The sequence below is a fragment of the Protopterus annectens genome, chromosome 9.part0 (genome assembly GCF_019279795.1).
Source record: "Protopterus annectens isolate FY-2018-M chromosome 9.part0, PAN1.0, whole genome shotgun sequence".
NCBI classification, from domain to species: domain Eukaryota; kingdom Metazoa; phylum Chordata; order Ceratodontiformes; family Protopteridae; genus Protopterus; species Protopterus annectens.
In genome coordinates this window covers 814,576,873-814,598,757 of record NC_056743.1, presented here as the reverse complement: position 1 = coordinate 814,598,757, position 21,885 = coordinate 814,576,873, and the positions used below count along the sequence as shown (strand labels likewise).

Sequence of the window (21,885 nt, the reverse complement as noted above, 5' to 3'; positions counted from 1 at the left end):
TGGTTCTGGTACTGAGATACTGGTTGAATGTATGGATTGAGTGGCTTGTGCTGGCTGTTCCTCCTTGATGAGGAGATTTAAGCTGCTGTCCTCCCATGCATGACAGGAGAGTCCAGTAGATCAGGGACATGGGTTTGGTGCTGCTAAGCCAATGATATTAGACCTCATCTAATAACATGCATGGGGAGCATGTAGACATACATTAAAGGTATAGGATGCCCTCACAATGACAGTTTAATTTAGGGTCTGTTTTACTAATAATGATATCTTCTTGGAGTAGAAAAGTACTTGTGTAAACATTTTGCTGCAAATATCCTGAATACTCTGGACTTCTTGGCATACCTAGAGGCCATAGAAATGCTCTTCCATTATGCTTTTATGCTTTTGTAATTTGTTGTTCTAATCTACCTCCCAGTCTTTTCTGATATCCGTGCTATGTACACATGACAGCCTTCCATCCATGTCACATTTTGATCGAGTTCTTGGCCTTTTTTTTTTTTTTTTTTTTTTTTTTTAAGTATTCTGGGAGATGATGTGGATATCAAGATGTTACATTTTTGGCTACAGTGAAGTTGTTCCAGAACAAAACAGGTTATGGTGTAAGGTATATGCCTCAATGAGAATGAATCCTATGACAGAGGCTTGGGTGGCTTCACTTCTCTCTAGAGCACACAATTTATTTCTTGCTAGATTGTGTAGCTTTACAGAATATTTTTTAAGCATCTTAATGAGCTTTTCAACCATCATAATATCTTGTACTGTTCTAAATGTATTTGTCAGCCACCAGATTTATGTAGGATATTAAACTTATTAGAGGAGTGTGTACATGCATTTAAACTTTAGATGTGCTTAAACTCAAAATTTCTTAAGAAAATTCTGAGTCTTGAAGAGGGTATTTTTTTTTCTTTTTGTTCTTTTTTTAATTTGTAGTTGGGACTGTGGGGTCAGCCAAAGACCCACTCTTCCTGCACGTAATTGGCACATAGAACCAAGTTGTACCTGTCCTGCAAGAGATATCTGACCAGTTCACTCCCTGATGTTTGAGCCTTAGCCCATTCATTCTTTCATGGAGGTGAGAACTGGGTGCTAGGCAGGGTTGCCAGATTTCTAAATGGACAGGTAGGGATGGGACCAAAAAAAAAAAAAAGGTAAAGGTCTTTCATGCGGAACTGCCTGCTGTTCTGCATTAAACAGAAGTAGCTCCACTTTGCTGTTTTTGATTAGCTCGTATGCCGGTATATGAGCCAATCAAAAATCGCACAGCAGAGCTTCTTCTGTTCAATGCAGAACAGCCCTTGTTTCTCATTGAACAAAAGTGTCTTCACTTTGCGATTTATCATTGGCCCGTATGCCTGTATACAAGCCAGTCAAAAATCACAAAGCGGAGGCTGTTTCACTGGGATTTTAACAGGCAGTGTGGGACTCAAGATTGGGCTGCTGATCTCGGGACAGTCCTACTCAGATAGGGACATCTGGCAACCCTGATGCTAGGGAGCAGGCTTATTTGCAGATTCTGTGGATTGGCCTAACCTTTCTCCAGTGGATTACATGCTCCATGTTAACTTCTTCCTGAAGGAGCATGCTTGCAACCAAACATGCCTAATCTCCTGTCAAAACTGTACACCTCTTGCAGCATATGCACACCTGCCTGTTTGCTAAACATTTTATGTAGTTTACATAAACATACAGTGGTCTTAAATAAAGCATATATTAAACATGCTTGTTGTTGAGATCTGGAAAACATATCATTTTGATGAAGACAGATAAAGTACTGAGTATGTTAAGGCAGCAAGATGAAATAAACTTATCTAGTCAAGAGCAAATGGTTACCATGTCTATTGCGAATAGTGGCAAACGAGATCTGGAGGTATTTAGGAAGGGAGCATTATGGGTAAGGGAAAAGCTTGAGACTTTTTTGGTTACCACGAGCTATAGTAACGGGCCGAGTTGGATCTGAGGGATAGGATCCATACCCATAGGATGAGGAAGAATGAAAATGGACAACACATATGGAACATTATGGTGAGTACATAACTTCTTTGTAATGCTGGTGATCTGTGTTCTTCATGTTAAAAGTTGGATGGTTTGCTTACCATCGTTAGTAATAAGTAGACTTACCGATGATGATTAAACTTGTGCAATTGTCACAGCTTGGAGAACTGTTGTTGTATGTAATATTAGGAAAGGAATTGTCTGCTGTCCATAAAGATAACTCAGCCCCTGTTAAACAAGAAAATACCACTGACAGTTTTGAATTTTGGATACAAGTATTCATTAATCTGAGGATTCAGAGCATGTAGAAGAAAAAAAAAGAAACAAAGAAATGTAGAATTTCACAGCAAATGACAAGAAAGAAAAAGAAATGTCTATAATGCAAACAAAACACGTAATAAAAAGAACACTCCTTTCTTGTGTAACACACGTTACAGTGAATGATAACATTTTTCTACCTGAAAACCTTCAGTCTACACAAAAAAAGTATCATTTTTCCAAAAACAAAGGTAGAAAAAAATAGGCAAGGGGCAGGTGAAAAGGAAGAAATCAGAACTGGACATGGAAGAACTGAAGTACATTACTGTGTGAAGAAAAGGTGAGAAAGACCGAAGTTGATAACACGGCTGAACATGATGTTCTGTAACAATAATACCCAGCTAGATGTGAAATGTGTTACAAATGTAGTAAGCATTGAAAACAGTGGGATTAATAAGACTAATGGTGAATGAAGATCATTCCCTTCTAACAATTGATAGAACAGATAATACAGAATTAAAAGTTAGATTCTTCAGATCTGCTCAAAAAAGATATTCTTGTAGTTGGAGATTCATTCATTAGAGGAACTGATACTTACTTTTACAGAGAAAATAATGAACACAGAATAGTGTTATGCTTGCCAGGAGCAAAAATAGAGAATATGAAAGAGGCATTAGAATGCTTTAATGTAAGGAAGTATGGATCTGTTTTATTCATGTTGGTACAAATGATCTCATCCACAAGGATTCTCTGACTGTTAGGAAACTTACAGCCGTCTTAAATGGCATGGTTTGTACAGGTTTTAGGAAATATTTTCACAAATCACATAAAGAAAGGAAAGTCAGGTCACCTTGAATGAAAAGATTTGGGGGATAAATCCATCCATTCGTCGACTACCCCTTTTTCCCATTTTTGCATATAGGGTCAGGCTGTCACTTCAGCAGTGACAATCATCTAGTGACAAGGTTTACAACACCGGGTGGCTAGCTCTGCCACATGAAAAAATGCCCTGTTTTTAAAAAAAAAATTGGGGCACACCTGTTTAGGCAGGAAGGTGTGCATTTGTCAAAATCAGGATAGATAATTTTTGAAGCCGATATTTTGCAATATTTGACAAACATAAGGCAGGATTTTTGCCAGGTAGAAAAATAGAACCAAGCTGTACCTGTCCTGCAAGAGATATCTGACCAGTTCACCCCCTGATTTTTGAGCCTTAGCCCATTCATGCTTTCATGGAGGTGAGAAGTGGGTGCTAGGCAGGGTTGCCAGATTTCCAAACGGACAGGTAGGGATGGAACCAAAAAAAAAAAAAAGGTAAAGGTGTTTCATGCGGAACTGCCTACTGTTCTGCATTAAACAGAAGTAGCTCCACTTTGTCATTTTTGATTGGCTCATATGCCAGTATATGAGCCAATCAAAAATTGCACAGCAGAGCTTCTTCTTTTCAATGCAGAACATCCCGTTGTTTCTCATTGAACAAAAGTGTCTTCACTTTGCGATTTATCATTGGCCCGTATGGCTGTATACAAGCCAGTCAAAAATCACAAAGCGGAGGCTGTTTTACTGGGATTTTAACATAGGTAGCAAAATTTGACGCATCTCAGATGGTTGTTAATTGTAGGAGCATTAATAATAAAGTTTTTTTTTTTATTGGAACATATGCTACATTCCTGTAAGATTGATGTTGTTTGTGAAACATGGTTAAAGAACAAAGAATGAAAACCAGCTCTGTCAAGGTATAAATGTTTTTACTGTAACAGACTTTATACAGTAGAGGTGTTTATGATATGGTGATTAAGCATTGTTATGAGACCTATGATATTACATGTTCAATGCTAATACCAAAATTATAGATTGTGTAACTGTGACAATAAAGACAACCCTAGAAAATATAACACTTGTTTGAATGTATAGACTACCGAAGTCAAGTGCTGATTACATAAAGGAATTCATACATTTCTTGCATGAAACACAGTAGGGAAGAGTAGTAGTGGCTGCAAATTTAAATTTACCAGAAAAAAACAGGAATAATATTGAATGTTCTTTAGTCCTATCTCGCCTTCATTCTTCCATATGGGTTCAGAACTAAGCCTCGGCTCCGACTCTGCCTATTACAAAGCTCAAAGTCTTCTAATTGGCTCATGGCTAGGTAGGTATCCCATAGTGCACCAGTACAATTCCCAGATCTCGTTTGCCACATCTACGAGTTCATATGTGCTTCTTGCTTTGCTGTGGCTAAGTTTAAGACTTTTTCTATTATTACTATATTAGCCGGATAAGACCTCTACCTCCTTGGCTCCACTGGCTTCGGAGCCAATTGAGGTTGCTGATACTGAGACTTCAATTACAGCCCCATGCATTTCGGAAACTACTATTGAGAGACTACATCGGAGCCGATCCCAGAGATCCCTTGCCGGTCTCCCCAACCTTAAGGTCCCCAATCTTGCAGAGGTCCAGACCCACCCACACTGTCTTCCAGATCTTCCAGGAGCCTATCAGAGGAAGATATGTAGAGAGTAGTGGTTAGACTCCTGAAGTCATCTGCCTTGCAAAAATGCCTTTGGCTCCGACCCAGTCGGTCTCAGAGCCACCCGAGTCCATTTCCCCTGTTGTGGTTCCTCTTCCGAGCCGTGCCGGGCTTTCAGACCTGGAGTGTTTTGTACCACTGGTTGTGGAACCCTCGGTTCCAGCCTCCTTCGAGGCAGTCTTGGAGCTGAGTTCTGCTCCGACACCTTCGGTGCCATCCGTGGTGTCTAGGAGCCGAAGTTCACCAGTCGGCCCCGACAGGGACACTTGGACCTGAACCTCTTCGCTTCTCAGTCTCCCTCTCGGTGCGTCAGCTAGGGTGAGCTCGGATCCTACATCTATCTCTGAGCCAATGGCTCTGGAACCGATGACTTCCTCTGTCTCCTCGGAGCCGGAGAGGTCTACTTTCGAGATGATGAGGATTGTGCTGTCCTGCTCATCAGCTCCACTCAAGGCTACCGACACTCTTCCCACTCGGGCACCGACCTCCGTCTCAGCACCTACTCTGTCTCTCGACAGCAGAGACCTGCAGCCTCAGGAGCCCCCGGTTGGTGGCCCCCAGTCTTCCGAGACCTCCCCAGAATATCCTTCTGAGGAGCCCTCTCAGAAGAGGACATGCAAGAGGAAGCATGTAGACTCCCAGGATGAGTCTCTTACCTCTGACACTGACTTTGAGGAGTCAGAAGGGTCCCCCAAGTCGTCCTCTGATGATGTCTCCTTTGTAGACATCTTGGAGATCTTTAGGCAGAGGGGCGACTAGCCCACTGTTACCCCTTCTATTGAGGAGTCAGTGTACCTGCAGGCTTTTGGGTCTCAGCCTTGAGCCTCTTGGGTATCTCCACCTTTTGATGAACTTTTAGACCTTGTTAGTCGAAAGGTGTGGGAGACTCCTGGTGCCGTGGAGCTAGTTCCTAGGAGACCCAATAAATTTCTATCTGCTTCCAAAGAGAGGGAATTCTTATCCAAGGGTGTGTCTGTTGATGCCATGGTGGTGGTGGTGGTTACTAAGAAGGAACTAGTGGAGACTTCATCTGTCCATCTGCCGAACAAGGAGTCTCGAATGATGGATAAATACGGAAAGCGTATCTTTTCATCAGTGGCATTCACACTCAGATCGCTGAACTATCTAACACATTTTATGAGGCTTCAAAGAGATCTCCTTAAGGAGTTGAGAGGGGTACCTGACAAATCTTTGAACGCTCAAAATTTCAAACGTTACATGGTCAAGACCAAACGTTCGAAATTTTGAATGTTCAAAGATAGACTTTCAACGGTGCCATTTGGAGCAGATAGGGAGAATTTCCCTTTTCTGCCCTGAAGTGTGGTCTCAGAGTTGGTATATTTAAGTAGAGGGGTGTGGGGGGGCTTGCCCTTTGAGAGATGCTCTACAAGGAACATCTACTAAAGGAGTCCCTGATAAGGGGTCTGCTCAGTTGTCCACCTTAAATTCCATTGTTAACTCCTCCATGAGGCTGATTTCTTATGCAGCCGATGGAGCGAGCAGGGCAGTGGATTCAGGAGTTTCCCTTTGGAGACGCTCCTGGATGCGCTTGTGTAATTTTGTAGAGCCGTTCAAGTCTACCTTTACCAACACTGCCTTTGACGGTTCTTCATTGTTTGGACCTAAGGTAAAAGACACACTCACCAGGTGCGAGCAAGAAGGGAAAACACTGTCTGCCGTGGGAGTATGTTTTACCGTCCCCTCCAGACCATATCACAAGGGTCAGAGAGGTGGTAAGATGTGGTTCAAGAAGTCCCAGAGATTTTTCCTGGATGCACAGGGTGACTCCTCCTTCAGATGCTGAGGAGGAGGAGCAAATGGTAGACATTGCCCTAGAGGCAGAGTCAGCCCGCAAAACCAGGGAGGCCGTGATTCATTTTGAGTTCGTCCCTATCATTGCTCCTGATGTGGGGCCTGACTTTGCTTCTCTGGAGCCAGTTGGGGGTCGCATTTCTTTGTATCCAGAAGCCTGGCTAAGCATCACCCAAGACAAATGGGTACAAAGAATTATCACCAGAGGTTACTCCTTACCCTTTTCTCTGCCACCTCACGTTCCCTAGAATATCCCAGATGTTCCACCCAGTCACAGGGATCAAGCAACTGTAGAGGTGAAAAAGTTGCTTGAAAACAGAGTTATCCAAACCATCCCCGCAGACCAGGTAGAATTCAGAACTTACTCCAGATTCTTTTTAGTGCCAAAATGTACAGGGGACTGGAGGCCCATCTTGGACCTCAGCAAACTAAACAAATCCGTAAAGTAGAGCAAGTTCCGGATGGTGACACTGCAGTCTATACTCCCTCCGTTAGGGAAAGACACTTGGATGTGCTCAATAGACCTCCAAGATGCATACTACCGTATAAAAATGGACAGAGCGTCGAGGAGCCACTTAAGCTTTCCAGCTGGGAGCCAGTCACTACCAGTTTCGTGCTTTGCCCTTTAGTCTCACCACAGCCCCGAGGGTGTTCACCAAATGTATGGCAGTAGTGACAGCTCACCTGAGACAGCTAGGATTCCAAGTGTTTCCATACCTGGACGACTGGCTCCTGACCGCCCCCACCAGGCATCTTCTCCTTCAAACCAGAGACTCCACGATCCAACTTTGTGCCCAGTTGGGGATTACTATAAAATGGGAAAAGTCTGCCTTATCGCCCTCTCAATTTATGACTTTTATAGGCACAGAAATAGACACAGTCGCCATGTTAGCTCGTCTTCCTGCAGAAAGGGCACAGAACCTCATACAACAAGTTCTCCGTTTACTTCCTCTTCAGAAAATCAAGGCAAAGACAGTGCTGAAACTCTTAGGGACCATGGCCTCCACTAGTCCCTCTGGCCAGATTACATATGCAAATTCTTCAATGGCTTCTGTCGTCCTTTTAACAACTGCATCTATCCCACCACATCATCTTAACAGAGTCTTGCAAAAAGGACCTCCATTGGTGGATCCTCCCAGACCAACTAATGACAGGCACTGCATTCCTTCCTCGCCAACCCATTGCTACTATGACCACAGATTCCTCAGAGATGGGGGTATTATCTAGGCAGGACTGTCCAAGGCACATGGCAAGATCACAAAGCTCTCCTGCATATCAGTGTCCTAGAGATGAGGGCGGTGCTTTTGACGTTGCAAGCACTTCATGACCTTCTTCCTCTTGGGACAATAGCAATCCAATCATACAACATGTCTGTGGTATGGTATCTCAATAAGCAAGGTGGAACCAGATCTTACCCCCTTTGTCGGGAGGCTGTTCATGTTTGGAAGTGGGAGATATCTTCCCAGTGCTTTCTAGTGGCAATGCACATCCCAGGGACAACCAACGTGATAGCCGACAAACTCAGCCGGGCAATCTTGATGCCACATGAGTGATCTCTGAAGCAGGAAATAGCAGAACAGATTTTCCGCAAATGGAGATGGCCTTGCTGCGATCTTTTCTCCAGTCTGATCAACTCCAAATGCAGCAGCTACTTTTCCCTAATTCCTCCCCCATCGGGAGAGTTGCCGAGAGCCGCACTTGTTCACGATTGGCCTCTAGGTCTCCTTTATGCCTTCCCTCCTTTTCTTCTCATATCCAAGGTGATTCAGAAAGCGAAGCTGTTGGGAAGCAAATTGATTCTCATCACTTATTACTGGCCTTGTCAGATTTGGTTCCCCTTTCTCGGGCTTCATCTATTAGATGACCCGTGGACTCTGGACCCAGTGCCAGACCTCTTGACAAATGTCAGACTCTCTTCACCCCAGTCTCCACACCCTCAACTTGACAGTGTGGCTGCTCCAATTCCATCCCTAGTCAGGCTTCATGATCTTTCACCTTCTGTGACCCACATTCTCACATCTTCACATAAACCTTCCACTAGAAAGTTATACACTAGCAAATGGAGCAGGTTTTCTGTCTGGGCTGAAGAAAGGAATGTTGACTTTTACACCACATCCATCCCAGTGGTTTTAGAATTTTTGTCTGAACTTTTCCACCAGGGATCTGCTGCTGTCCCAATTAGGATTCAGTTGGCAGCGATATCTAATTTTCATTTGGGTCAACATGAGTCTAACCTGATGTCACACAGATTGTGTAAAACTTTCCTTAAAGGTGCTACTTTGCTGAGACCTCCTTTTCAGGAACCAGTAGCTTCCTGGGATCTAAACTTCATTCTGTACAAAATAACTTCTCCACCCTTTGAACATGCTCATTCATGTCCACTGAAGTTTCTGTCTTGGAAGACTTTGTTTCTGGTAGCCATCACATTTGCTAGACTAGTATCAGAGTTACAAGCACTGTCTATCAAGCCCTCTTATTTGATTTTCCACAAAGATAGTCTCTCCTCGCACAAATCCATCCTTTATCCCTAAAGTTTGCTCTCATAATTACTTGAACCAAACTATAGAGCTGCCGGTGTTTTTCCCTAACCATTCCAACGCAGCAGAATACAAATTTCATCAGTTGGATGTTCACAGACTATTACGGTTCTATCTTTACAGGACTAAGGAACTCAGGAAGTCAGAACAGTTGTTCGTATCATTCTCCGATTCCAGACTTGGTCTCCCACTCTCCAAAGTGACCCTTTCAAATTGGATTTTGAGATGTATTTCCTTTATTTATTCTTCCAATGGAAAGCCTTTACCGTTCAAGATTAAGGCTCATTCTACACGATCTCAGTCTACATCTGCAGCCTTTCAAGCCAGAGTTCCAATTGACAATATTTGTGCAGCAGCAACGTGGGCTACCCCTCATACCTTTATTACTCATTAGAAATTGGACCTGACCTCTAGGGGTAGAGCCTCCTTTGGTTCTACGGTACTCAGGAATATTTTTCTGTGAGCCACCCAAGAATAAGGTGCTAGGGACGCTGTCCCATATGTAAGAATGAAGGCGAGATAGGACTGCAGAACATAAAGATGTTACGTACTCACCATAACGTTCCATGTTTGTAGTCCATCTTGCCCTTCGTTCTTATGAACGCACCCACCTACCCCCATCCTGGTAGGATCTGGAGACAGGATAAATTTTCCATAAGGTGGAGACCTTTCATTATTGTTTTTCTTTCTGGATATTTTAGTTCTGTCTTCCTATAGTTTAGCAGCAAACAAGATCTGGGGATTGTACTGGTGCACTATGGGAAATCTACCTAGCCATGAGCCAACTAGAAGACTTTGAGCTTTGTAATAGGCCGAGTCGGAACCGATCCTTGGCTCCGAACCCATATGTAAGAATGAAGAGCGAGATGGACTACAAACATGGAACGTTATGGTGAGTACATAACTTCTTTTTCAACAACATAAGGAAGGAAAATATGTACAATTTATATTCAAGAACACCAATTGCTTCAGAGTGTAAAAAAGCCTACCAGGGAATGGAACATACTAGACATTGTTTGTTTTCTTGAAGAAATTACTGTTACTTCATGTCGAGTTTTACCACCCTTGATATGCAGTAATTATGGGATTATAAAGGTTAATTTCTTGCTAGATAATTCTGCTAAACTGAAATCTAAACCAACGCACAGAAGATTAATAGATTATATGGAAGCAAAACGATTGCTGTGGACAACTTAAACAGAGTGATGTGTTCAGTTGAAAAACTGCAGAAGGAATGTGGAAAGTTTAGAAAGAGAATTGAATGCAAAAAATCAAAACAAATGTTTAACATCAGGATCTAAGCACACATTGTCAGGGGGATGCATTTCCATAAGAACAAGATACTTGATTAAGGTGAAAGACAAAAAAATATGTAAGAAATGGAAAAGAGGTTGAACTATGACTTTTTTATGCAAAGCACTTTGGCTCCACAAAGGGGTTGATAAGTTGTCCTAGTGACATGATTATATAGAAGAAGAACTATGCAAACTGGATCCTAACAATGCAGAAGGAGGAGATGGAATTAGTAATAATGACCTGAGAATACTTGCCATGTACTTACATTGTCATTGTGTGTGTTATTTACGAAGTCGTATAAATATGGAGAGATTACTCATGATTGGAGACAAGCACTTGTTAAACCTGTCAGAAAGGGAAACAGGACAAACCCAGAGTCATACAGACCTGTAAGTTTTCTTCCATGTTGTGAAAAAGTAATGGTGAAGGTTATATTGGATAAATTGTCAGAATTGAAAAGGTTGTAACTTGAAACCATATATCAGCATGCATATGTTGAAAATGTATCTATTGCCACTTGCAACATGATTTTCTGTAACAATATAATAACAGCTATGAATGAAAAATAGTGTTGTGATGTAATTTATATCATAGGAGTTTACTAGGCTATCGATCCAGAGGTCATTTCAAGCCTAGCCATTTCATCCCACTGTAATACCATAGATATGCTAGTCAATACCCAGGATAGTATGACTGCCCATGTCCAGGAGGGTTGCGGGCAATATCCCTGGCAAGAATTTATGGTGTTCATCCATTCCACCAGGTTCCTTTTAAACAGTGTCATAGAGTTGCTCTGTTTCACACGAATTGGTAGCCTGTTCCAAAGATGGGGCAGTCGTTTGGAGACAAATCTGTCCCTTTAGCATATCCTATTTAAGTCACAGGCCATATTAAGGTCCCTGGAACTGGTAGCTCTAGTTCCATTTGATTTACAGATGTGCAGCAAGTTCATTAGGTTGGGTCTGAGAAATACCTCTCAACTGTACACAATTCCTGGGTATTTACTGGTTTTGAGGGCAAAATAATGGGGTGTCATGAATTCCTGAGTGGCCCCTTCAATTCACAAACTTCCTTTTTTTGCAAAGTTGTAGATGACGTCATCACGTGTGGGGCGACACAAGACAGACTGCCAGACTGTCGGAAAGCAGAATTCTGCTGAGGGGTGGGCTCAGACTGTGTCTGTACTCTGTTTGCTTGACTTCTCATTTGTAGTTCATACATGCAAGCCCCAGCACACATTAACAATCAGCAGCAGTGAGCTGTGTTTTAATATATTAATATTTAATTTAAATTTACTTAAGTAAGCTGCTGCCGAGCGAATGGCCAAATCAAACTGCAACCGAGAGCAAGTACTTCATGTCTCCCAGCCAGGAATCCCTTCCAGTCCCAGAGCCCAGACCCAGGACAAGAGGATCATTCTGGAGTCAGGACAGGACAGCTAGGTCATGATTCGAGTCTTAGACAGTCACACAGCACAGGTGGAGATCAGGAACTCTGAATGAGAAAATTTAATCTCTGGCCACTGATGTGGTTTGACTTCCTCCAGCTCCTCCACCTCCAAGTAAAATAATTTAAAATAATCCAAGTCACGAGTAGACTAATACTATTAGATTATTTAGGACAGCTAGGAGAAGATAATCACATCATCAAAATTTTTCAGCAGTACCTGTAGTTTTGTACTGTATTGTTTGAGCATGCAGGTGTTGAGTGCATTCATCTGCTGCGGCAATGTGCTACTCAGCTGTTCACGCTAAACGTTAAGCAAAGTAGTGCCTATTAGTAATGTTGTTCTTCTTTTAGTTTTTCCCTGTTAGGGGTCGCCACAGCAGAACACTGGTCCGTTGCCGAGGTGTCAGCTCAAAGCCCAACCTTCAACAAAGGCACGCCCATTTACGCATGTCTTTCGAAGGCCACTCGACTGCGGGGAGGACATGCAGACTCCACACAAGAATATGGCTATTTGATATATTTTTCCTGTAACACCAGCAACTGATTTGAATACTTTGTAATGGCCATGTAAAACTTCATCTTGATGTCTAATTGCATATATTTCAATATCAGCTTTTCCTCCTTACATTATTTACAGGATGGAACTTCCTAGGAGGGTTTGATTCAGTTTTCAAGAGAATACATCAAGCACTTTAAGGGGCTTGCTGAGACTGATTATATTTTTATCAGGTTATCTTGCCTGAAGTAGTTTGATATGGCTGTTCCCTTTTGCTGTCTGTTTCTAGATGTTCTTCGTGTTTCACTGTTGCAGTCATTACATTTTGGTAATCCTGCTGGCAGGTTGCCCTCAGCCGGCCTGAATTCCAAAGTCTTGGGTCCTGCGTCAGCTGCTGTCACCCCTTTCCTGACGTCAGGTCATCAGGGGTATAAAAGAAGCAGCCGACGCCATTATTTTCAGTCTTTCTTGCCACGCGGTGCCAGAAGCAGAAGCAGTTCACAAGTGCCGGTCGGCCAACTCCTGAGATTTTCGTGTTTGAGTTTCAGATTCAAAGTCTTCAATAAAGCTAAGTACCCCGTTGGGGAAACTTCTTTCTTGCTCCAGACCGATGTCAGAAAAAGTTAATAATTGTATTTCTTGTGGAAAGCAAATACCTCATAAGGATTTTCATTCTTATTGTATTCCTTGCCTAGGCTCTGATCACAACGTTACTGGTTGTCTGTTTTGTGCTAGATTTAACCAACGCATTATTAAGCGTCGGTATGATTTTGCTTTAAACTTTTTTGGACGCCAGTTTAATTATCCGGAAATGTCGTTGGATAGCCATCCGACTACCGGAGTTTACAAAAAATGCAAAGAAAAAGAAAAACAACCGAGGCCCAAAACTGACAATGAAGCTTCTCCTAAGCCAGTCGCCGGTTCTCAGTGAGCCACTTTCCCAGCCTCTGATGCCTGCTGCTTTAGAGTCGCAGGCCGCTACCGACTCCCACATGGAGTCAGCCATGCCGCTGGGTACTCAAGGTATTGGAGCCTCGGACGCTAATCCCTCAGATGGGTCTGGAGCCGCTGAGCAGGCACCGGTTTCTGAGAGTGTATTCAGACCTAAACATCTTTACATTAAAACAACTTCAGCATCAAAGGCAAAGACTAAAGTACCTTCTAAAGCAAGGAAACAAACTCAAGAGCCATGTGGACAGGCCTCTATGCCCAAAAAACAGATGCTCAAAATGGCCGAAGACTTGATTAACTTTATCAGGGGTTCCCATCCCCCTCCTGATAAGAGGCCTAGGCAAGACACTGACTATGAATCTTCAGATCAGGTTTCTATTTCTTCTGATTCCTCTTCTGATCAGGAATATTCTCTTCCCCCTTATGAGGATTCTGATGCTGAAGAATCTATTCCTTCAGCATCTCCTCCTGAGGACTATTCCTTTGGGGAAACCTTGCATACCATGAGGGAGCATTTCCACTGGGAGAGCCAAGATTTTTCAGAATCTAAAAAGAGGCTCAGGGATTTTCTCTTACCTCAGCACAGGCCTCTAGCTATTCCATCTGTGTTAGACATTGTAGATGATGTGTTTTCGGAGTCTAGTCTGACCCCTGACTCCTTACCCCCAGCTCCTGTTAAGCTTGACAGATTTTACAGGGTTCCTGACTCACACAAATTTCTTTTTTAAAAACCCTGCTGCTGACCCAGAAACTATTTCACATGGTCCGAAGGGAGTTAAGGCTTCCACTGCAAAAAACCCAACCCCCTCTGACAGAGATTCAAGGACACTGGATAGATGGGGAAAAAGGTTTACACATCTGCAACTTTGGCTATAAGGGCCTTACACTGTCAATTTCATATGCTTAAGTATCAGCAACATGTCATGGGATTGCTTAAACATAAAATGTTGTTAAATTCTGAATGTGCAGAAAACAAGGAAATGCAGGATTTATTGTATGCAGCAGAACAAGTTGGAAAGCATACTTTGCAATGTGGTTTTGATTCTTTGGAGGCCTCCTGCAGGGCCGCATTTACGGGTTCTGTAATTAGGAGGCATGCTTGGTTAAAGGAACAAAATCTGCCTGATCATGTTAAAGTTAAATTACTAGATGCACCTTTACAGCATGATACTTTGTTTTGTGTTAAAGAAAATGGAGGACAAAGATAAATCTATGCAAGCTGTCAAAGAATTATTACAAGTACAGCCACCCAGGTTTAGTAGACACAGGCCTACAAAAAACTGGTCCTTTCCTGTGTCAGACAGACCTCAAAGGGGTAGATCACAGGCGCAAGGTTCTTATAGGCCCAAGCAATGGGGTGATTCTTCCTCCAAAGTTGTAGAAGATAGATCACAAACATACAGAAAACAGTCCCAATGACTTCCCCCTGCCTGCACCAAGCACTTTTCTGGCAGCACCCTTACTGGGAAAATTAGCACTTTTTGCTCAAAATTGGCACATCATAACCCAGGACAAATGGTTTCTAAATATAGTGTCACAAGGATCCAAGTTCCATTTCTATACTATGCCAAAGGCAAACGGATGGCCAGATCTGCCAAAAAATCAATGGGCAGAGGCACAAAAACAAGTCTCATCCCTCATGGACATGGGAGCCATTCAATAAGTACCAGAACAAGAGCAGGGACAAGGATTTTACTTGACTGTTCTTGGTACCCAGAAAGGACAAGGCCTGGAGGCCGATACTGGACCTATCTATTCTGAACACTTTCCTGGATATTCCAAAATTCAAAATGTTGACTTTGCAGCAGCTTCTGCCTATGTTGGGCAAGAATGCTTGGCTTGTGACTTTAGACCTGAAAGAGGCATACCTGCAAGTTCCAATCAGACAATCATGCAGACGATTCCTAAGATTCAAGGCTGGATCAGTGCATTACCAATTCTCTGCACTGCCCTTTGGCTTATCTACTGCGCCCAGGGTCTTTACAAAGTGCCTGGCACCAGTAATTGCATTCTGTAGACAAAGAGGAATACAAATATATCCTTACTTGGACGACTGTCTCATTCAAGCAGAGAACAAGGACATTCTTCTTCAACATCTGGCGTTTGTGAAAAGACTTCTATCATGCCTAGGGTACACAGTCAACAAAAAGAAATCAAAACTAGTACCCTCACAAGAGATAACATTCCTGGGTGCAAGCTTGAATACAACTGCCCAGCTGGCTTATCTCACGCCACACAAACAAAGGCAACTGACTACCTATTTCAAAATGCTGGCAACAAAGGCCCAGTCATCTGCAAGAAAGATTCTGCAGGCTTTGGGCTTCATGGCATCCTGCATCCTACTAACTCCATATGCAACACTGCATATGAGGAAACTTCAATGGTACCTAAAAAGTATTTGGACTCAACATTGCCACAGCCTGGAAACAGTGATTACTCTCATTCCCTGCCTGCAACAGGAGTTTCGATGGTGGGCAAAGGCTTGTCACCAGAACAAGGGACAGCCATTCACATTACCTCCAGCCAGGCAGGCACTAACGATGGATGCATCAGATTATGCCTGGGGAGCCCACATGGCAGGAAGAGGCATTCAGTGTACATGGTCCTCAAACCAAATGCATCTACATATCAATCAAAAAGAGATGTTAGCTGTTCAAAATGCCCTGACAGCCTTCAAGGACTTACTTCATCCAGGACAACTGCTGATAAAGACAGACAATACCACAGTCATGTGGTATATAAACAAGCAGGGGGGCATGCATTCTTACCCCCTTTGCAGACTAACCATGACCTTGTGAGACACAGCTTACCAAGTACAACTGCAGGCACAATTCCTGCCAGGAAAGGAAAATACTTTGGCAGATGAACTAAGCAGAAACCTCATGGATCCCCACGAGTGGAAGCTGGATCCACAAGTCTTCAGCATGATAACAAGGAAATGGGGATGCCCGGACATAGATCTATTTGCCTCCCCTCTCAATTGCCAACTAAAAAGAATCCACACAAGGACTTATCACAGACAAGCATGGAAAGTGGACGCCCTATCTTTCAGCTGGAAAAACCTATCAGTATATGCCTTTCCTCCACTGCCTCTCCTCCCCAAGGTGCTCCTAAAGGTCAGACAGGAGAAGCCAAAGATGATACTGATTGTCCCAGACTGGCCATGCCAGTACTGGTATCCAATAATAAGGAACTTATCTCTATACCCGGCTTGGACCTTACCTCATATACCTCGACTACTGCCCCAGCAAAACTATCAGATCATGCACAGCCAACTCAGGACATTAAACTTGGCAGCATGGCGGATAATGTAGACATACAAAATACACCTCTCAGTAAAGCTGTGATGGATGTCATTCTGGAAGCCAGAAGGCCTAGTACTAGAAAGTTTTATGCTGGAAAATGGAAGAGATTCTGTGCCTGGAACCAGGCACAAGGAACTGATACAGCGGTACCAAACATTCTTCAGATTTTGCAATACTTAACTGGGATGCTGGACAAAGGCCTATCTTTTTCATCTATTAAAATTCATGCCTCTGCCATTTTGGCTCATTACAATACAGATCCACCACTTTTTTCTCACCCTTTATTAATGCAGTACCTCAGAGGAGCCAAAAAATTAAGGCCCTCAAGAAGACTACCAATACCTACATGGGACCTCAACTATGTCCTGGAAAAGCTCACCCTGCCTCCTTTTGAGCTAGCTACTACAGCTGATATGAAGTTTTTATCTTGGAAAACAGCTCTGCTCTTAGCAATTACTTCTGCAAGACGAGTGTCAGAGCTACAGGCGCTCATGGCTGTGGAACCTTTCATTATTTTTCATCCTGACAGAGTCTCCCTGAGGACAAACCCAACATTTATGCCTAAAGTAGTGTCCAGTGTGGCTTTTAACCAAGCCATCCATCTGCCAACCTTTTATCCAAATCCACAGAACAAGGAGGAGAGAATTCTGCATTCTTTGAACGTACACAGACAGCTTAGATTCTACTTGGACAGAACCAAAGCTTTCAGGAAAACAGAACAGTTACTAGTGTGATATGCTTCAGGATCACAAGGAAAGCCTATCTCAAAGCAGACTATTTCTAAGTTGTTAGGCCACTGCATTCGTTTCTGCTACTTACACCATGGCAAGCCAGTGCCTAAGGGCATTAGGCCTCATTCCACCAGAGCTGCAGCCACCTCAGCAGCCTTTTTCAGGGGAGTACCTACGACAGACATTTTAGAGGCGGCTACCTGGAGTTCAGTGCACACCTTTACAAAGCATTATCATCTGCTACTCTACTCTAAATCCAGGGCAGGCTTTGCCACTGCAGTTCTGCAGGGCCTCATAGCTGCTCCTACTGCTGTCTAGTTCCAGCCTCCCAACCATAGCTGTGGGACTCTACCCAAATGTAATGACTGCAACAGTGAAACACGAAGAACATAGTACAGTTGTGTACACTTACCATAAATGTAGATGTTAGTGTATTGACTGTTGCAGTCCAGGTTACCCACCCGCCTTCCCCCTTTTTTCTTTTGGATCTTATCTTTCCTTCTCTGATTTATACTACCTGTGTGGTGTATTTGCTTATAGATGAAGGTAAAATTTATATTAATGTATTTCTGAATATATACATAAAGTTTGGCTACCCTTTTTGGGGGCACCTGACATCTGGGGCAAGAAAAAGGCATTGGCTGCTTCTTTTATACCCCTGACGACCTGATGTCAGGGAAGGGGTAACCGCAACCGACACAGGACCCAAGACTTTGGAATTCAGGCCGGCTGAGGGCAACCTGCCAGCAGGATTACCCAAACATAATGACTGCAACAGTAAATACACTCGAACATCTACATTTATGTTAAGTGTACACAACTGTACTTTTCACATAATTTTGTCCTTCTGAGCTGCTGAATGTGTTGGTGCAAAACATGGACAGAGCAGTAGATTGTCATGTCCTGTCCTGTCATTTGTAAGCATGGGACAAACGGGAAGCAAGCTGAACATTTCCTTCTAGGTGCTAGATGGCTTTACAAGTTAGGGCAGAGAAGTACCTTACTCTAGGGAAAATAACAGATTAATTTGCCAATAGCAGTTAAAACTAGGCTGTTGAAGTTTTAAATCCCTATGTAGAATGAAAAAAATGTGTATGATGTATCCTTAACTATAACTTGAATTCAGGAATTTCAGCTTTCTGGTATGATATTTAAATGACATGGTCTTTGATAACTCAGATGATTACAGTGCACAAAAAATGCTGAGACTCTTTGGTTCAAGTCTAGTCCTAGTCAAACACACACAGTCTCCTTTTCCGTTTATATGTTGTTAAAGAGCCAAAAGTATATATGTGTGTGGGTGTGTGTTTGTGTGTAGTGAAGTTATTTCAGGGCTAGACTTATTTATTTATTTTTTCAGATTAGGTAGTGCGCTAACTGCTGAAGCTGTGATGTCCTTCAAGAATGCAACTGCAGTCATAACATATGGGTTGTCCTGCCTCAGGCAGCCCTCGGTCGGCCGAATTCCAAAGTCTGGGTCCGGTGTCGCCGCCACAACGGCTGGAGTATAAAGGCATTGGCCGACGCCATCTTCAGTCTTTCTTGCCGCGCGGTGCCCGAAGCAGAAGCAGTTCGCAAGTGCCGGTCGGTCAGCTCCTGTGTTTGCAGTACCGTCATCTCGTTGGGGAACATTTATTCTTGCCTCAGCCGATGTCAGAACAAATTGAGAAAGTTAATAATTGTTTGTCTTGTGGTAAACAAATACCTCATAAGGACTTCCATTCTCTCTCTGCCTTCCTTGCCTGGGCCCAGACCACGACGTCTCGGCCTGTGCTGCCTGTGCCTGCTTTAATAAGCGCACTCTCAGGCCGGCAGAATTTGCCACGGACTTCTTCGTGAATCTTTGATATCATGCCGCCGGATCAACCGACAACCCAATCTGCTAAAAACTCAAGGACCGACCGACATCCGGCCCGCCCACTACCGATGTTACTCCTAAACCTCTGCTAGCACTCCGTCCTTCGGAAGTGGTAAATCTACCGCCCAGGCCGCACAGCATTAACACGACCTTCGGTCTCTGAGATCTCTCCGTGCCGTTGTTGATTTTCCTCCGAAACTGAAGTTCTGGATCTACCCGACACCATTCCGTGGACAAGGTAACGCCTGCACGGGCTGCTAGGCCTCCTGTATCCATGTCCATCAAGGCCTTTGCACGCTAAGGCCAGTCAGCCAAGGCCCATCCTAAACCTGCCCAGGCCCCTTCATCTGATAAGCAGATCATGTCTCTGGCTGCTGATCTTATTTCCTTATCAGGGGTCTCGGCCTCATCCGACAGAGGTTCTCAGCCACCCAGAGAAAAGGCCTAGAACTGAGCAGGCGACGACCTCTCCTCGGATGAAGCCTCTGGGGATTCTGAGCATTCTGATACTCAAGAAGAACCCTTCCTGGCCTACGAGGACTCTGATGCTGAGGATTCAATTCCCTCTACCTCCCTCCAGAGGATTTCTCATTTGGGGAAGTCCTGCATTCCATGAGGGAACATTTTCAATGGCAGGGTCAGGAATTCTCTGACTCCAGGAAAAGGCTTCGTACTTTCCTGAAGCTTCCCCAGCACAGACCTTTGGCTATCCCTCCAGTTATGGATGTTTTGGATGATGTTTTCTCTGACTCCAGTGCCAACCCTGACTGTCTTCCTCCTGCTCCTGTCAAGCCGGACAGATATTACAGGGTCCCTGACACTCACAAGCACCTTTTTAAGGCCCACTGTGTGGATCTAGAAACTATTTCACAGGGCCCCAAGGGAGTGGCTTCCTCCTCTGCCAAAAACCCACTGCCAGCTGACAGAGAAGCAAGGTCCATGGAGAGATGGGGTAAAAAAGTATATACCTCTACTACCCTAGCCATGAGGTCTCTTAACTGCCTTTTTCACATGTTTCAGTACCAAGATTTTCTCCTGGATGATTTACAGAAAGTTAGCCTCTCCTGAGCCTATTGATAAAAAGGCACTGCAGGATCATATACATAACACTCAGCAGGTTAATAACCATTTTCTGCAGTGTGGTTATGATGCACTGGAAGCTTCATGTAGGGCAGCTATGACTGGGGCTGTGATACGTAGACACGCTTGGTTGAAGGATCAGTCTTTGCCTGACCATGTTAAAGTAAAGTTACTGGATGCACCTTTGGAAAACAAAGCTTTTTGGTGCTACTGCACAAGATGTATTGAAATCCATAGAGGAAAAAGCAAAGTCAGTACAGACAGTCAAGGATTTTCTTAAGGTTCAGCCACCCAGATTCAGCAGAAACTGGCCCTCAAAGAATTGGTCGTTCCCCGGCTCTGACAAGTTTCAAAGGGGAAAAAGCAGACGTGCCCGGGGTAGAGGGCAATACCGAGGATCTTTCAGGGGCCGCCACTGGCAACCTCCAAATCAAAGAAGTGGCGCAGACAGTTCAGCTGCACCACAAGGACAATCACAATGACTTCACTTTCGTACCACCTACAAAGGTTAAAAGATAAGCACCTTTGGGCGGAAAATTTGCCTTATTCTCACAAAACTGGCATATCTTAACCAAAGACAATTGGATTCTGGATTTGATAGACAAAGGTTACAGATTCCACTTCCACACATTACCAATAAGACAAGGCATGCCAAACCTGCCACATCATCAAAGGGCAGAGGCACTCACTCAAGTTTCCAAGCTATTAAGTATAAAAGCAATAGAAAGGGTTCCTCCTCAGGAGCAAGGCCAGGGATTTTATTCAAGACTGTTCCTTGTTCCAAGAAAAGAAAACAAATGGAGACCCATACTGGACTTGTCAAATCTAAACACTTTCCTCATTGTGCCAAAATTCAAAATGCTGACGTTGCAGCAACTTCTTCCCATGCTGGGCAATGGGTCTTGGCTGGTCACTCTGGACCTCAAGGAGGCATACCTGCATGTCCCAATCAGACAAAACTGCAGAAGATACCTCATATTTCTTGCAGGGACAGAGCATTATCAATTCTCAGCATTGCCGTTTGGCTTATCTACTGCGCCCAGAGTGTTCACGAAATGCCTGGCATCAGTAGTGGCACACTGCAGACAGCAGGGGATTCAAATATACCCCTACTTGGACGACTGCCTCATACAAGCAGACAACAAACAAACCTTAAAAGGGAATTTGGACTATGTCATGCATCTACTGCAGGCCTTGGGATACACAGTCAACATTCAGAAGTCAAAATTACTACCATCCCAACAGATTACATTCCTAGGAGCCAAACTGGACACGGAAACCCAAATGGCCTACCTCACAGATAAAAAACAGCAGCATTTACCAGAGTACTTCAAAGGCCTAGCAAAGCATTCCCAGCTGACTGCAAGGAAAATCCTGCAGGCCCTGGGTTATATGGCATCTTGCATCCTTATGATACCTTTGGCAAGACTTCATATGAGAAAGCTGCAATGGTATTTAAAAAACTTATGGTCTCAACACAACAACAGCCTAGAGGACATAATCCCACTTATTCCATGTCTACAGAAGGAATTTCTATGGTGGGCTCAAGCCAGTCAACTAAACAAAGGCATGTCTTTCAACAGACCTCAAGCA

General features: G+C 43.6%; 1 protein-coding gene across 3 annotated transcripts in view; it reads left to right on the top strand.

Moving 5' to 3' along the window:
• DIP2B (disco interacting protein 2 homolog B) overlaps window positions 1-21,885 on the top strand; it is a 2,678,679-nt gene that overhangs the window by 2,169,274 nt on the left and 487,520 nt on the right. The gene's annotated exons all lie outside the window — the stretch shown is intronic.